Genomic DNA, 15178 nt, shown 5'->3' with positions numbered 1-15178 from the left:
TTTAACATTTATCATCTAAACGTGCAACATATTTTGTTGATATTTATCTTGTTTACTGCCTGAATCTCCAATCAGAATGTAACTCCAATCAGAATGTAGCTGATTAATTATAAGTCTCACACAAATAAGAAATCAACAAATATCTGTTGGATTAATGAATGAAAGAATATGGTTTAAGAAGTAATAAAGTTAATCTACATTTTATATACATTAAAAATGATTAATGTATTTTCACCAGTCTGTATAATGTTTTCCTGAACTATTCACAGTTCAGGAAATGCTGGCCTGGGCTTGCTTAATGGTAACTTAGAACTCTGCCTATTTCACTAGATGCTCTCTTCTTTTCCTCCACACTAGAGATGGGGCTAAATGAACTTGGAGGTAAAGGCCAAAAATATGTAGAAGTACACGGCATAGGCTTTGGAATCAGATAAACCTAGATTGACATGCCAGGTACTCTATCTGATAGAGTGGGGTTTCTAACCTCCATGTGCTTTCATTGTTGCGAAGACAGTATGAAATAGTGGAAAACGTACATTGGCTTAAGAATCCGAGAGTCTTGGATTCCAATGTAGTTGTGGTTTTGGACAGTTATTTAATATATAACTCAATTTCCTCATCTGTAAAGTGAAGATAATGTCTCCTTCACAGGGTTCTTGTAAAAATATACAATAAAGCACCTGGCACAGAAGGTGTAATGTAAATGCTCATTTTTGTTGCTAATATAGAGTAGTCATTAATTTTCTGCCCAAGATAATTTTGTTCACTAGTAAGAAGACATGTACCCTGGAGGGTTGTTTTTTTCTTTTTTATGATTGCTATCCTCCAAATGAGTCTAGGATGATTGTGTTTCAATATTACTAATAACCCATATCACTAGAAATTAAAGCCAGAAGTATATTCCTATTAGCAAGATTTTACCGACAAATATACATTTCGAAGGGAATGGAAGGCAGAAAGCAAGCACTGCCAGCTTACAACATTCCTTTTGCATCCACTTTCTGTTTTCTATTACAGGTGGAATCTCATTTTAATGAATACCATTTTAAACATCTGTTTCTGCATACTGAGGCTATTTTTGTGTTCTAGCAGATGGGCCACAGGAACTGTGCTTTATTGACTTGACTAAAACAAATTCTAGAAAAAAAATGAAAATTCTTTCTTTACAAGTACTGTTTATGAAGAAATAAGTATTTTAATAAGAGGTAATTATCATTTGTAAGTGATATACCCTGGTCAAAGCTACTTCCAAGAAAACAGAACTGGGTTGTAGGTGGGTGGAAGGCAAAGTGGACTGGAAAGCAAGAGAAAATTGAAGAAAAATGGAGCAAAAACCTCAAGTTAGCTCTGTTGGAAAGTACAAACCTTAAGCCAGAACTCCACTTGTAAACATAACCTTTCTTCTTCCAGGGCTTACTACACATTTGCTTCTCTACCAAGACTTTCCTATTCTCTCTAGATGTATAACTCAGTTCTCTGTCTCCTGTATTCACAATTGTTCTGAATTTTTTGTAGTAGTATTTACCAAGAGTTCATCTTACATTTTAAAAATAATTGTTTTGTGCTCTGTCTCTTCCTTCCACCAAGAAGGTGAGCTCAGATTTCTAGACCAAATATTGATTCACTTGCTATGACCAATACCTAGCAGAGCTTAATTCAGAATAGGTGTTTAATAAATTCTCTTTGAATTTATTATATACGAAGTATTGGTATGTTCCAATCGAGTATTTTTACCAATCTTGGATGCTGAGAGCAAAAAATATTTCACTTCCACAGGATTTGACACACAAATGCTCAGTGCCATGTGTTGGTTGAAAAAATTACTGAAATCAATATACCAAAGTTGGTAAAAATCCAAATCAGACTTTTAACTTAATTTCTCTCAGGACTTTGATGCATAAATAAATCCACTACACACTGCTGAATTCAACGCTGATAGCAACTAACTAGAATATACTGTGTGTCCTGGGAAGACCCAGTTTAAGGTTCTTAATTCTCACCACCAGAGGAGGGGGCCGGGGGCAAAGCGAAGCAACCCAGGACAGGACACCCCACTGGGTTTGGTGGGCTGTGGAAGCGGGTTACTTCAAAAGAAGCAGAGGACAGAACAGCAACCACAGAAATTGACTCGAAGGGGCCCACTGGAAGCATACTGGAAGGCTTGGTCCTCTTCACTGAGATTACATCAACCCGGGAGCTGGTACCAACTTGCACAACCATCCCGAATAAGGCTACAACTTCCGAAGGCCCCCTCCCAGGAGTTTCCCGCCCTCTAGCCCTGACTCTCGCCTATGAGGCTCCTGCTTCCGGCGGCGAGGCTCCACTTCCGGGGAAGGCACCGCCCAGTCCCGGAGAGCCTAGCCGGCACCTCACCTCCAGGCTGTCCCAAGTGCCGTGGCCGCAGTAAGCCGTAGTTGACCTTGGTTATGCAGCTCCTCACTTGCTCCAACCGGATCTTGTTTCTTTCTTCATTCTTGCCGCCCCAGCAAGCTTCGAAACTTCTGAAAAAGTGCCCTCGCTCTTCTCGCTCCTGTGGAGATTGGCTTCAGTGGAGTCACCTACTGCAGGTCTGAGAAGTGGCACCCACTTTCGCCCTCATATTCTCTCGTTCCCTTTTTGGCACCCACTGGGCTTTGGAATTTTGTAGTTGATGACCGTTTTCGGACCTAGAGTCCCTGGAAGACTCTGGGCTTTAGTTAACTCCTCTGGCTTGCTATGAGGAGCCTCTTAAAAGGATGATGAAAGTGCTAAATCTAAAAATGTTGCCCTATTCTGGCCCTTCCAGAATAGTCTTTGGAATAGTAAGACAATCCTGTTTACCCTTCCTTACATCTGAACACTTTCCGCAAAGAAACCAACTTCCTACCACGTGCAAATTAAGGTAAAATCCAAGAGCCTCTCCTTCGTATATGAGCTTACTTTTGCAGGGACTTTAATGGTAACAAAATGTAAGCACTTTCAGTGTACACAGTAGTATCTATGGCTAACTTATTCCAGAATTAAGATTTGCTGAACCTTATGAACAAATAAAGCATAGAACATGTTTTTCTAAATGTTCATTTAGCAATTCATTTTGTTCACTGTCAAGAATATATATTCTAAGTTAGTATTCTACTCTTGAACCTCTATATTCCCACTCTTCTCTGAGTTTATGCCGCATATAAATTTAATTGTGAGCCTTCCTAAAGTGCTTAGTGAATAGGAAAATGAAAATTCAAAACACATTAGAAGTTGGTATAAATATAATAGAATGTGGGTTATGTAAAGTCAGATGGACCTAAGCTCACTATTTATTAGCTATGTATGACTTTAAGCAACTTCTTTACCTTAAATTGGGTTTCCCCACAGCTAAGACTCTGAGGCAAGGATAGGGATACAAAGAAATTTGGGAAGCATAGTGAGGAAGTGAGACAAGGAAGGAAGGAAAGCCAATAAAGTGTGTTAATGAGCAGGTTACCACTGAGGGCAATTGTTACTCAATTCTACTGGTGATCCTTTAAGAGGCTATATAGAATAAACTTAGAATTGTTTCACTGAGGGACAAGAAAACTGGGATCTTTATCTACCAATTCCCCTCCCTCAGTGGTTAAGGGTTATTCTTGGGAGTCTTAACTCGCTGGTACTTCCCTCAAGTAGCCTGCTCCTGTTGGTAAAGAAAACCTTCAGGCAGAAAGATGGTTGAGATAGGAAACCATTGGTATAACACTAATGGTAATTGCCACATATGGGCAGGCCACTGATGATATCTGATACATTCATTAAGCCTTAGTTTGTTTCTCTGCAAACAAGATAATAATTAGAGATTATAACTAGAGTGATATTAAGTTCCTAGCCCATAAAAAATGAAAAAAATCTTTGTATATGTTAATATAATAATGTTATATAATAATAGTCAAGCACCTCGTTTTATTTTTTTTTATTGTAGTTGACATACTGTTACATTAGTTTCAGGTGTACAATGCAGTGATTCTATAACTCTATACATTATGCTGTGTTCACAAGTGTAGCTACCATTTGTCACTATACAATGCTATTACAATACCACTGAGTATATTCCCTATGCTGTACTTTTCATCCCGTGACTTATTCATTCCATAACTGGAAGCCTGTACCTCTCACTCCCCTTTACCCGTTTTGTTCATTTCATTCCCCCCTCCCTGCCAGCCATCAGTTTGTTCTCTTTTTAAAATTTTTAGCACACATTGACATTTAATTGTGGTGCCACTCTATTTGTGGAACACATTTCTGTTTCCTTTAGTGTACTTATATTCACACTTATTTGGATGCTTAGCTGTCATGTTACCTAGAAGAGTTCCTAAACTCTTTACATAACTCTTTGATTCTTAGATACCCTGTTCCTTCCCCTGGAATTATTTATGTCTCCCCACTAGACTGTAATGAGAACAAAGACTGTAATTTATACTTCAACAAAAATGTATGAAGCACTGTAACAAATGGGGGATCATAAATATTAAAAAGAAAGCCCCACTCTCAGGATTTTACAGTTAAGGCTGGGTATAAACCAAAAGTTAAACAACTAAAATATATTATGATACTCTGATAAAGGTAAACCCAAAGCTTTACAGAAGCAAATAGGAGGAGTTAACTCCAGAATTTAGTCTGGAAGGATACAAACCAGACTGTTAATAATAGTTATCTGTAGAGAAGAAAGTGTATGTGTGTATATGTGTGGTATTTGGAAGAGAGAAGTCAAGATAAAGGAATAGTTAACTTTTTACTCTGTTGTATTGTGTGAATCCTTTTAAAGAATGTGTACTTATCACTTGCTTGTGCAATTAAATAAAAAAAAGTTCATGCGATGAAGGGGTTGAAGGGATACCAGAGAGAGGAAATAATAGCAAAGGTACAGAGACTTTAGCCCAGGAGAATGCATTATATTCAGGGAGGTACGGTACACATTGTATGGCTGTCCTATAATGAGCCTAAAGGGAAATGTCAGGAAATCAAATTAGAGAGTTAGATTTGGGCCAACCCAATTGTGTAGGCTCTTAGAGTAGGTAAACAGAAAAGCATGAGAGCATTAGCCAGCAAAGGTGAAGGAGGAAGGCATGGAGGATACCAGAGATAAGAGGTAAAATCTACTAACTTGGCTCAGAGATATGGAAGGTAAATGAGCCCTGTCTCAACTGAGTTCTGCAAGAGAATTAAACCCTAGTGCCCTAAGGCTTCTATTATATGTAATGGATTAATTTCCTATGCATCTGGAATAGTATTAATTATGTACTGATCCTTGGAAAAATTGAGAAATAATTTTTTTGTGTGTTCAAATAAAGGTCCTAGATTGAGAAAGGCCTTGGTAATTGTGTGGAAGATTGTTTTTTATTATTTTCTAAAATATGTCCTATATGTGTAGAAGCAAATATGAGTTTAGTTTTCAGTGTATTGAATTTGAGGTATTTATGGGACATTTGGAAAGAGAGATGGGATAGCTAGATGAGTAAAAGATTTCTAGTTTGTCCTCTTGTCTGGCTGGAACCATGGAGGGTGCAGAAGAGAAGAAAAAGAAGGTTCCTGCTGTGCCAGAAACCCTTAAGAAGAAGTGAAGGAATTTCACAGAGTTGAAGATCAAGCGTCTGAGGAAGAAGTTTGCTCAGAAGATGATTTGAAAGGCAAAAAGGAAGCTTATCTATGAAAAAGCTAAGCATTACCACAAGGAATATAGGTAGATGTACAGAACTGAGATTCGAATGGCAAGGATGGCAAGAAAAGCTGGCAACTCCTACGTACCTGCAGAACCCAAATTGGCATTTGTCATCAGGATCAGAGGTATCAATGGTGTGAGCCCAAAGGTTCGGAAGGTGTTGTAGCTTCTTTACCTTCGCCAGATCTTCAATGGCACCTTTGTTAAGCTCAACAAGGCTTCAGTTAACATGCTAAGGATTGTGGAACCTTATATAGCATGGGGGTACCCAAACCTGAAGTCGGTGAATGAATTGATCTACAAGCGTGGTTATGGCAAAATCAACAAGAAGCGAATTGCCCTGACAGATAACACGTTGATTGCCCGATCTCTTGGTAAATATGGCATCATCTGCATGGAGGATCTGATTCACGAGATCTATACTGTTGGAAAACGTTTCAAAGAAGCAAACAACTTTTTATGGCCCTTCAAATTATCTTCTCCATGAGGGGGAATGAAGAAAAAGACCACCCGTTTTGTAGGAGGTGGAGATGCTGGTAACAGGGAAGACCAGATCAATAGGCTTATTAGAAGGATGAACTAAGGTATCTGCCATGATTATTTTTGTAATCTGGTCAGTTAATAAATGACTACTCTCAAATGGAAATGTTTTGTTGTCTTGGTGACTTTTTGCTAGCCTGACTCTGCTGTCCCTTAACTATTAAAGCAAATCTTGGTGTGTGATAAAAGTCATCAACCTTTGCGTGCAAAACTAGGGTCTAGTTTGTATCTTGGTGGAAAACATTCCTTGGGTTTGTTGAAGACTCTTCTGTACAAAGAATATATCTTAATTTTTCACTTTTGAATTGTGCCACTGAGTTAGCCAAGATAGGTCTGTTCTAAGAAAACCTATTTCATAGGCCTTTGTGCATGATTTACAAATAAAAAACTGTTGCTGAAAAAAAAAAGATTTCTAGTTTTAGTAGAGATCCAGACTGGAAATAAAGTTTAATAGTCATCAGCATATAGATGTTGTAATTAAAGTCATAGTTTCAGATGGATCACCCAACTACCGTGAAGGAAAAAAATCGGAATATTAAAATAGAGTCTGAGAGAACTATGCTAGTTGGGAGATGGGCATTAAAAGATGAGCCTGATAAAACTAAATCAAGAAATGGAAAGCTGAAGAAACTTAAGGCATAGAAGGCGAGGAAGAAAAGAATTACAAGAATGAGGGAGGGATTGACAAACTGTCATTAATATAGGAAAGTATCCATTGGTCATGGTAATCTGGAGATCAATGTGGACCTTACTGAGAGAAGCTTTGGAAGAATGTATGGACAGAAGTAACATTGGAGTGAGTTGAGAGTGAATAGGAGGTGAGAAAGCAGAGATAGCGAGAGTGAACAACTGTTCCAAGAGGCTTGGCCATGAGGAATAATAAAGGGTTTGTCTTGAAGAAGGAAGAAGCTTTTGAATGTTTATATGTGAAGGGAAAAGGTCAATAGGAATAGAAGAGGAAGAAACAGTACAGAAGAAAGAGAGAAGTGATGATTAATGGTTTCTGAGCTGAGGTGGAACATTAAGCCATAGACAGAAGGGAGATGCTTCAACCAAGACTGGAAAGAAATACTAATGCAGATTAAATTACAAGTGACTTAGAGGAAATTAAAGGAGTCTTGACTTAATGGCTCCAAATTTCTCTATGAAATAGGAAATTAAGTCATCTGCTGAGCTAGTGGGAGAAAGAGATTAAATGAAAGTTTGAATAAAAAGATGAAATTTTGGAATAGTTACTGAAGGGAATGCGAAGAAGAGAAAGGAACTAAGATTTATTGAAGATCTAATATTTGTAGCCTGTATGGTGAAAGTTTTATATACATTATTGCATTTAATTCTAACAATTGTCATTCTATATATATCAAAAAAAGAATAAACATCTTGCTCATTTCTCACAGCTAGTAAGTGACAGAGCTAGAATTTGAACCCAGTTTTTCTGGCTTTGGATCCTATGACTGATAGACCTCTAGGGTTTAACAAAACCCAAGGCAGTATAATTAAATTTGTGGACTATGAGATTTTGTGATGGATGGGGAAAAAAGAAGAGCTAGAAGTAAAGCCAGAGAGTAATAATAAATTAGGGGGGGGGGAAATGGGAGGGTCAAGGGTTTAGGAATATCAAGGAGGTAAAATTAAAATTATGGTAGGATAAGGTAGTAAAAGCTGGAATAATGATCAGAGAAAAGCATATTATGGTCAAAGAGTAGAACATAGGAGTTAAAATTTCAGAGGTGAGGCAGATTGGGACTGAGGTGAGGTGAAGGTGAGAGAGGGCATGGAGAGTAGGGGGAGTGATTATAGCTAGCATTTATTAAGTTTTTAGAGTACCAGATACTATACTAAGCACTTTATATGCATTATCTTATTTAAGCCTCAATCCTTAATAAGGTAGATACTATCACTATTTGCATTTGCTAGATGAAGTGGTTTTGACTGTTACTTTCCTAAATTAAACTAATGGGATCAGATTTTCATCAGGCAGCTTTTATGGTTAATTTTATGGTTAATTTTCTTACTACATTTTATGTTTTTTTTTTTATGGTTAATTTTCTTACTGCATCCTTCCCCTTCTCCCCCACCATTCTCTCCATTCCCCCACCCACCCTCTGAGAGAATCATCGGTTTATTCTCTATAGTTAAGAGAACTCTTATTCTTATAGATTCTTAAAAGAATCTCTATATTCTCTTTTTTTTCTTTGTGCATTTGTTTTGTTTCTCAAATTCCACATATGAGTAAGGTCATATGGTATTTGTCTTCCTCTGATTGACTTATTTTACTTAGCATTATACACTCTAGCTCTCTCCATGTTGTTGCAGATGGCAAGATTTCATTCTTTTTTATGGGTGAATCATATTCCACCTCTTCTTTATCCATTCATTGATCAGTGGACACTTGGGCTGCTTCCATAGTTTGGCTACTATAAATAATGCTGCAATAAACATAGGGGGATGTATTCCCATGAATTAGTGTTTTTGTATGTTGGGAGTAAATACTCAGTAGTGTGACTACTGCATTTCAGGGTAGTTCTATTTTTAACTTTTTGAGGAACTTCCATAGTTTTCCACAGTGGCTGCACCAGTTTGTATTCCCACCAACAGTGCAAGAGGGGTCCTTTCTCTCCACATCCTCGCCAACACTTGTTGTTTCTTGTAGTTCTTATTTCAGCCATTTTGACAGGTGTAAGGTGATATCTTATTGTGGTTTTGATTTGCATTTCTCTGATGATCAGTGGTGTTGAACATATTTTCATGTGTCTGTTTGCCATCTGTATGTCTTCTTTGGACAAATGTTTGTTCATGTCTTCTGCCCATTATTTATTTATTTATTTATTTGAGAGAGAGAGTGCATGAGTAGGGGGTAGGGGCAAAGGGAGAGGGAGAAGAAGACTCACCGCTGAGCAGGGAGTCCAATGCAGGGCTCAATCCCAGGACCCCAAGATCATGACGTGAGCCAAAGTCAGATGCTTAAGGGACTGAGCCATCCAGGTGCCCCTGCCCATTTTTTAATTGGACTATTTGTTTTTTGGGTGATGAGTTGTATAAGTTCTTTATATATTTTGGATACTAACCCTTTATCAGATGTCATTTGCGAATATCTTCTCCCAATCTGTAGGTTGCCTTTTAGTTTTGTTGATTGTTTCCTTTGCTATGCAGAAACTTTTTATTTTATTTTTTAATTTAAATTCTAGTTAGTTGACATACAGTTTAATATTGGATTCAGGAGTAGAGTTCAGTGGTTCATCATTTGAATATAACACCCAGCACTGATCATAACAAGTGCCCTCCTTAATACCCATCACCCATCTATCCCATTCCCCACTGCCCTCCCTCCAACAACCCTCAGTTCGCTCTTTATACATAAGAGTCTCCCATGATTTGTTTCCCCCCCTCTCTTTTCTTTCCCTCTCCTGAATGTTCATCCATTTTGTTTCTTAAATTCCACACATGAGGGAAGTCATATGGTATTTTTCTCTCTGTGTGCTTTTTATTTTGATGTAGTCCCAATAGCTTATTTTTGCTTTTATTTTTCTTGCCTCAGGAGACATACCTAGAAAAATGTTGCTACAGCCAATGTCAGAGAAATTACTGGCTGTGCTTTCTTCCAGAATTTTTATGGTTACAGGTCTCACGTTTAGGTCTTTAATCCATTTTGAATTTATTTTTGTGTATGGTGAAGGAAACTGGTCCAGCTTCATTCTTTTGCACATGGCTGTCCAGTTTTCCCAACATCATTTGTTGAAGAAATTGTCTTTTCCTCATTGTATATTCATTCATCCTTTGTTGAGGATTAATTGGCCAAATAATTGTAGGTTTACTTCTGGGTTTTCCATTCTATTCCATTGATCTATGTCTTTTTTTTTTTTTTTTGGCTTAAAACATTAGGCATTTATTTTTCTCAAGTAACAAGCCTTGAAGACATTATAAGTTTTTACTTTCAGCATCAAGTGGTCACATATCTAAGTGATGAATAAGGATTTATCACAGTCATTGCATAACATATTTCTCCCATAGGTCTGTTATTCAGATGCTTTCTCCCATTTTTTATATTCAGTTTTTCTCTGCAGTTGGCATTTGCTTTTATGCCTTAAAGAATGACAGTTCACTAAAAATTATTGCATATGGACATACTAGGAGTTTTACCCAGGATGAGTGCTCTCATGATGCCGCTGAAGGGATGAGAGCTTACTGAAAGCGTGTCCACAGACATTGCATTGTTAGGGCTTTTTGCCAATATGGACTCTCTTTGCACAGTAAGATTACACCTTCCACTGAAGGTTTTCCCACATTGATCACACTCATAGGGTTTCTCTCCAGTGTGAGTTCTTATGTGTATTGTAAGGGACACATGCCTCCTAAAAACTTTTTCATGCTCACTATACTTGAAGGATTTCTTTTCCCTGGTGTGCTTTTTCATATGTCCCCTATGAGGTAAGAGACCACCAAAGGCTTTCCCACATTCCTTACATTCATATTGTTTCATTCTCATGTGAATTTTCTTGTATAAAGTGAGGAAAGATTTCACTCTGAAGGCTTTCCCACACTGATTACATGCAAAAGGTTTCTCTCCAGTGTGAATTCACACATGTTCTTTAAGGCATGAGTGATCCCTGAAGGCTTTCCCATATTCATTGCATGTACATGGTTTCTCTCCAACATGCATTTTCTTGTGCACATCTTTCCTAGAGTCAGTGCAGTCATAGGATTTCTCTTTTGTATGTTGTCTCTTGTGTACATCTAAGAAAGGACTAATGAAGGTATTTTTATCATTTTTACAGTCATCGAATTTTTCCCCAGAAAGAATGCTCTCATGTGGGTTAAGGTGTGAACAATCTCTGAGGGCTTTCCCAAGATGAAAGGGTTGATGAGGTTTCTTTCCAGGATAAATTCTCTGATTCTGAGTAATGCTAGATTTCATGCTTAAGGCAATTTTATTCTGCTCAATGGATCTGCCTCCATGAGTTTACTCCTTCTTGCCACTGAGTGCTTCCTTCTCCAAAATATCTTGTTTATGTTGTGATTGTTTGGTTTTAAGGAGAACCATCCCATTTGAACAGTTATCTTGGTGATTTCTTGTCTCTGTTTTAGTTTCATCTTCTTGTCCCATCTGGGTGATCAGAGTGGGTTTGCTGAGCTGCTTTTCCAGAGATGCCAAGTTTCTGTAGTTCTCCAACATCACATCTCTGTACAGTTTTCTCTGATGTGAATTCAACAATGCCCATTCCTCCTGGGTGAAGTCCATGGCCACATCCTCAAAGGTTATTGAGTTCTGTAATGCAGAGTGGATGTTTTCCACCTCTGTGATCCTCTCATGGGCACCAGCAGGGTCTAATATAGCAGACAGATGTGTGGCCGCCATTTTGCAAGTCTGTGAGTAAATATGCCCATGATGCTCTTTTTGCTTCTATGGTCCACTGTAGGCAGGGCTCAAAACACACAGAAATCCATAGATCAGTGAAGTAAGGGTTTGAGCCAGGCTGCTGTTCACATACTCCTCAGCTACAGCACGCTTTCAGTCTCTCTGTATCTATTTTTATGCCAGTACGGTACTGTCTTAATTACTACTGCTTTGTAATATAACTTGAAATCAGGAATTGTGACACCTCCAGTTTTTTCTCTTATTGCATTCTTTAGCAGATTTTTTCCAGTGGCATTTCTGACTAATTCATAGAATTTTATGAAATAATTTTAATTGTAATAATTAATGATTTAATATTGTATAACAAAGTGATTTCAAACATCTGCTTTATTATGTTGTAATTGTATTTTATTATGCTTTTCAGGTCAAATAAGAGGGAAACAATATCAGTGCTGAATAAAACTACATATATTAGGCAACTACCACCTTCAAATTCAGAGCAGGCCATACTTCAAAGAATTTAATTTATTAAAGTACTGGGGAGAAAAAGGATTTTATGGATGTTAGAAAAACAGAGTTTCAAGAAAAAATATGAAATAAAGGCAAGAATTGGCAACAGAAACTCTTACCTGGAAATATTTTAAGAATCATTTTATAAATTAAACAAAAAGAGTATCAGTGAAAACATAAAAATATCTATTTTAAAAAGAAAAACAATAGGGTGCCTAGGTGGCTCGGTCAGTGAGCATCTGCCTTTGGCTCAGGTCAGGATCCCAGGGTCCTGGGATTGAGTCCCACATCGGGCTCCTTGCTCAGCCGGGAGCTTGTTTCTCCTTCTCCCACTCCCCCTGCTTATGTTCCCTCTTTAGCTGTCTCTCTCTCTCTCTCTCTCAAATAAATAAAATCTTTTAAAAAAAAGATAAACAAGAATAAAGAAACTTAGTTCTACTTAAACAGCAAAAGCGATTTTGTTGGGAATTATAAGTTTGAAGAAACACAGAGGTATAGATTACATATTACAACGGAATTTTAAATAACTTTAAGAAGGCAATTGAAAAGAATACTAATTCAACATACTTTAATTAATTTTAACAATGGGATCTGACACATGATTGGTATATGCATTGAGGAAAGCACATGGGAATAAAAAAGACTTAGTAAGCATCTCAGTATTAAATTTTTTAAAAAGATTTTATTTATTTGTAGTGTCAAAAACTAATGTATGGTGACTAATAACATAATAAAATAAAATTAAAAAATTTATTTATTTATTTAACAGAGACACAGCAAGAGAGGAAACACAAGCAGGGGGAATGGGAGAGGGAGAAGCAGGCCCCTCACCGAGCAGGGAGCCCTATGTGGGCTTGATCCCAGGACCCTGGGATCATGACCTGAGCTGAAGGCAGACGCCTAACGACTGAGCCACCCAGGCGCTCTGGCATTTCAGTATTAAATTTAACCAATGTTCTTCAGGATGATGAAAACAAGCATTTCAAACTAAAATGAAACAGAAATTATGTTTTTAGTACATTGCTAACATCTCTTAAAGTTAATTTATCTGAGTTTCAGAACATAGAAACCATATGATTTGTTTCAGTCATTGCATTTTAAAAAATGTTTTATGTGTTAAACTGAAAAATAAAGGAAAAACACCCACAGTATTTTATTTAAAGCATATCATGAAGGATTATGATTTTTAAGTAGTTTAAAAATGGTAGAAACACTTGGCAGGTGTTCTCAGAAATATCATATACCAAAATTTGCCCAAACTGGAAAGCAAAAGTCCTTCATTCTTCTTAACCTCTGTGAAACAAAAATCAACCAGAGTTCAAAACAGTCACCAAGTTACAGAAAATGTAGGTTTGATTGTAATAGAATAAGCATAAAAAGGTAACTCAAGAAAGTGTTGGAATATAGCAAATAACAGATTTGGAATAGTGTTTATTAAAAAAACAAAAGTAGAGTGCTCACTTCGGCAGCACATATAACTAAAAAAACAAAAGTAGAGCAGCTTTAGAATTTATTCAAGAAAAGCTAAAATTCCTATTTTCGTTTAAATTGGCAATAACTGATCTTTCAGAACATCTTGAAAGACCTTTACTCAAGTCTACAAAATAATTTTTTTTAAAGATTTTATTTATTTTTGAGAGAGAGAGAGATCACAAGTAGAGCAGCAGGCAGAGGGAGAGGGTGAAGCAGGCTTCCTGCTGAGCAAGGAGCCCCGTGAGGGACTTGATCCCAGGACCCCGGGATCATGACCTGAGCTGAAGACAGATGCTTAACCAACTGAGCCACCCAAGTTCCCCAAAGGCCAAATGGAAGATGTCAGGAAAGAATCAAAAGTCATATATGATGAATTTAAATTGATAAGTGGCAAAAATGAATCACAAAAGGGCTATCTAAAGTAAAAAATATTCTGAAAAAGAAGCAAAATGTAAGTCTAAAATGTGATCTATAGTCATCACCACATTTGAGTTATTAAATCCTATTCAAATGATGCAAATATATCAAAAAGGGTAATCGCTACATTTATTGGAAGATTCATGACAGTCTCCTAACAAGTTGAAAGCTAGGAAAACTATAGTTTTCTCATAAATATCTTGGTGTTTTTTTTTTTTAACTACAGAAATGAAGCATCAGAGGGAAACACAGGAACATTTTTCACAAATGTAGAATTTTCTTCTGATGGATTTAAAATCGAAAACCATAGAGTCTTATGCCAGATAAACAAGATGAGAAAACTAGCACTTCATTTTACATGCTCTTTAATGAGATGGAATATTCATCATCAAAACTGAACTTTCTTAAGCCTTCAGGTACCTTAAGTAAAAGAAAGAAGTGCTCCACAGATGACGAAACGGTCATAATAACTGTTGGTAAATTTTTTAAAAAATTTTTTATTGTTATGTTAATCACCATATATTACATCATTTGTTTTGGTGTAGTGTTCCATGATTCATTGTTTGTTCATAACACCCAGTGCTCCATGCAGAATGTGCCCTCTTTAATACCCATCACCAGGCTAACCCATCCCCCTACCCTCCTCCCCTCTAGAAACCTCAGTTTGTTTTTCAGAGTCCATCATCTCTCCTGGTTCGTCTCCCCCTCTGACTTACTCCCCTTCATTCTTCCTCTCCTGCTATCTTCTTCTTTTTCTTTTTTCTTAAAATATGTTGCGTTATTTGTTTCAGAAGTACAGATCTGTGATTCAACAGTCTTACACAATTCACAGCGCTCATCGTAGCACATACTGTTGGTAAATTTTAGATCACAATGTTTTTCCTCTAATTGAGTATATGTTGTTAGTACTTTTATTGTATTAATACTCTAAGGTTTTAACAAGTAGTCTATAGGCTCTCTATTTGTCCAACAGTTTCACAGGCTATACTTTTGACAGTTAAGCAGTTGTATAATTTTTATTATTTAGGTTTATGCATTGCATTGAAATATATCCCAGGTTGTAGAGAAAAGTTTCCAAAGGCAATATTTCTCTGTGTGTAATATAAAAGAACTGTCATCAGGAATATGAACACCTGAGACCAACACCTGAGACCACCATACTTATCTTGAGTGAGAAATGAAGGATCAAAGCAGTTTTCCCCACTCCCCAAAACTTCTTT

The 15178-nt window shown here is 37.1% G+C and overlaps 1 pseudogene; it reads left to right on the top strand.

The window, feature by feature from the left end:
- The first annotated feature begins 5495 nt into the window (after positions 1-5495).
- Positions 5496-6268, top strand: LOC114212133 (large ribosomal subunit protein uL30 pseudogene; annotated as a pseudogene).
- The last annotated feature ends 8910 nt before the right edge of the window (positions 6269-15178 follow it).

Source organism: Eumetopias jubatus, unplaced genomic scaffold (assembly GCF_037043125.1).
Source record: "Eumetopias jubatus isolate StellerSeaLion01/CBP00866 unplaced genomic scaffold, mEumJub1_p1.0 scaffold_4, whole genome shotgun sequence".
NCBI classification, from domain to species: Eukaryota; Metazoa; Chordata; class Mammalia; order Carnivora; family Otariidae; genus Eumetopias; species Eumetopias jubatus.
The sequence above is the reverse complement of the archived record's forward strand: the minus strand, read 5'-3'. Positions and strand labels throughout refer to the sequence as shown.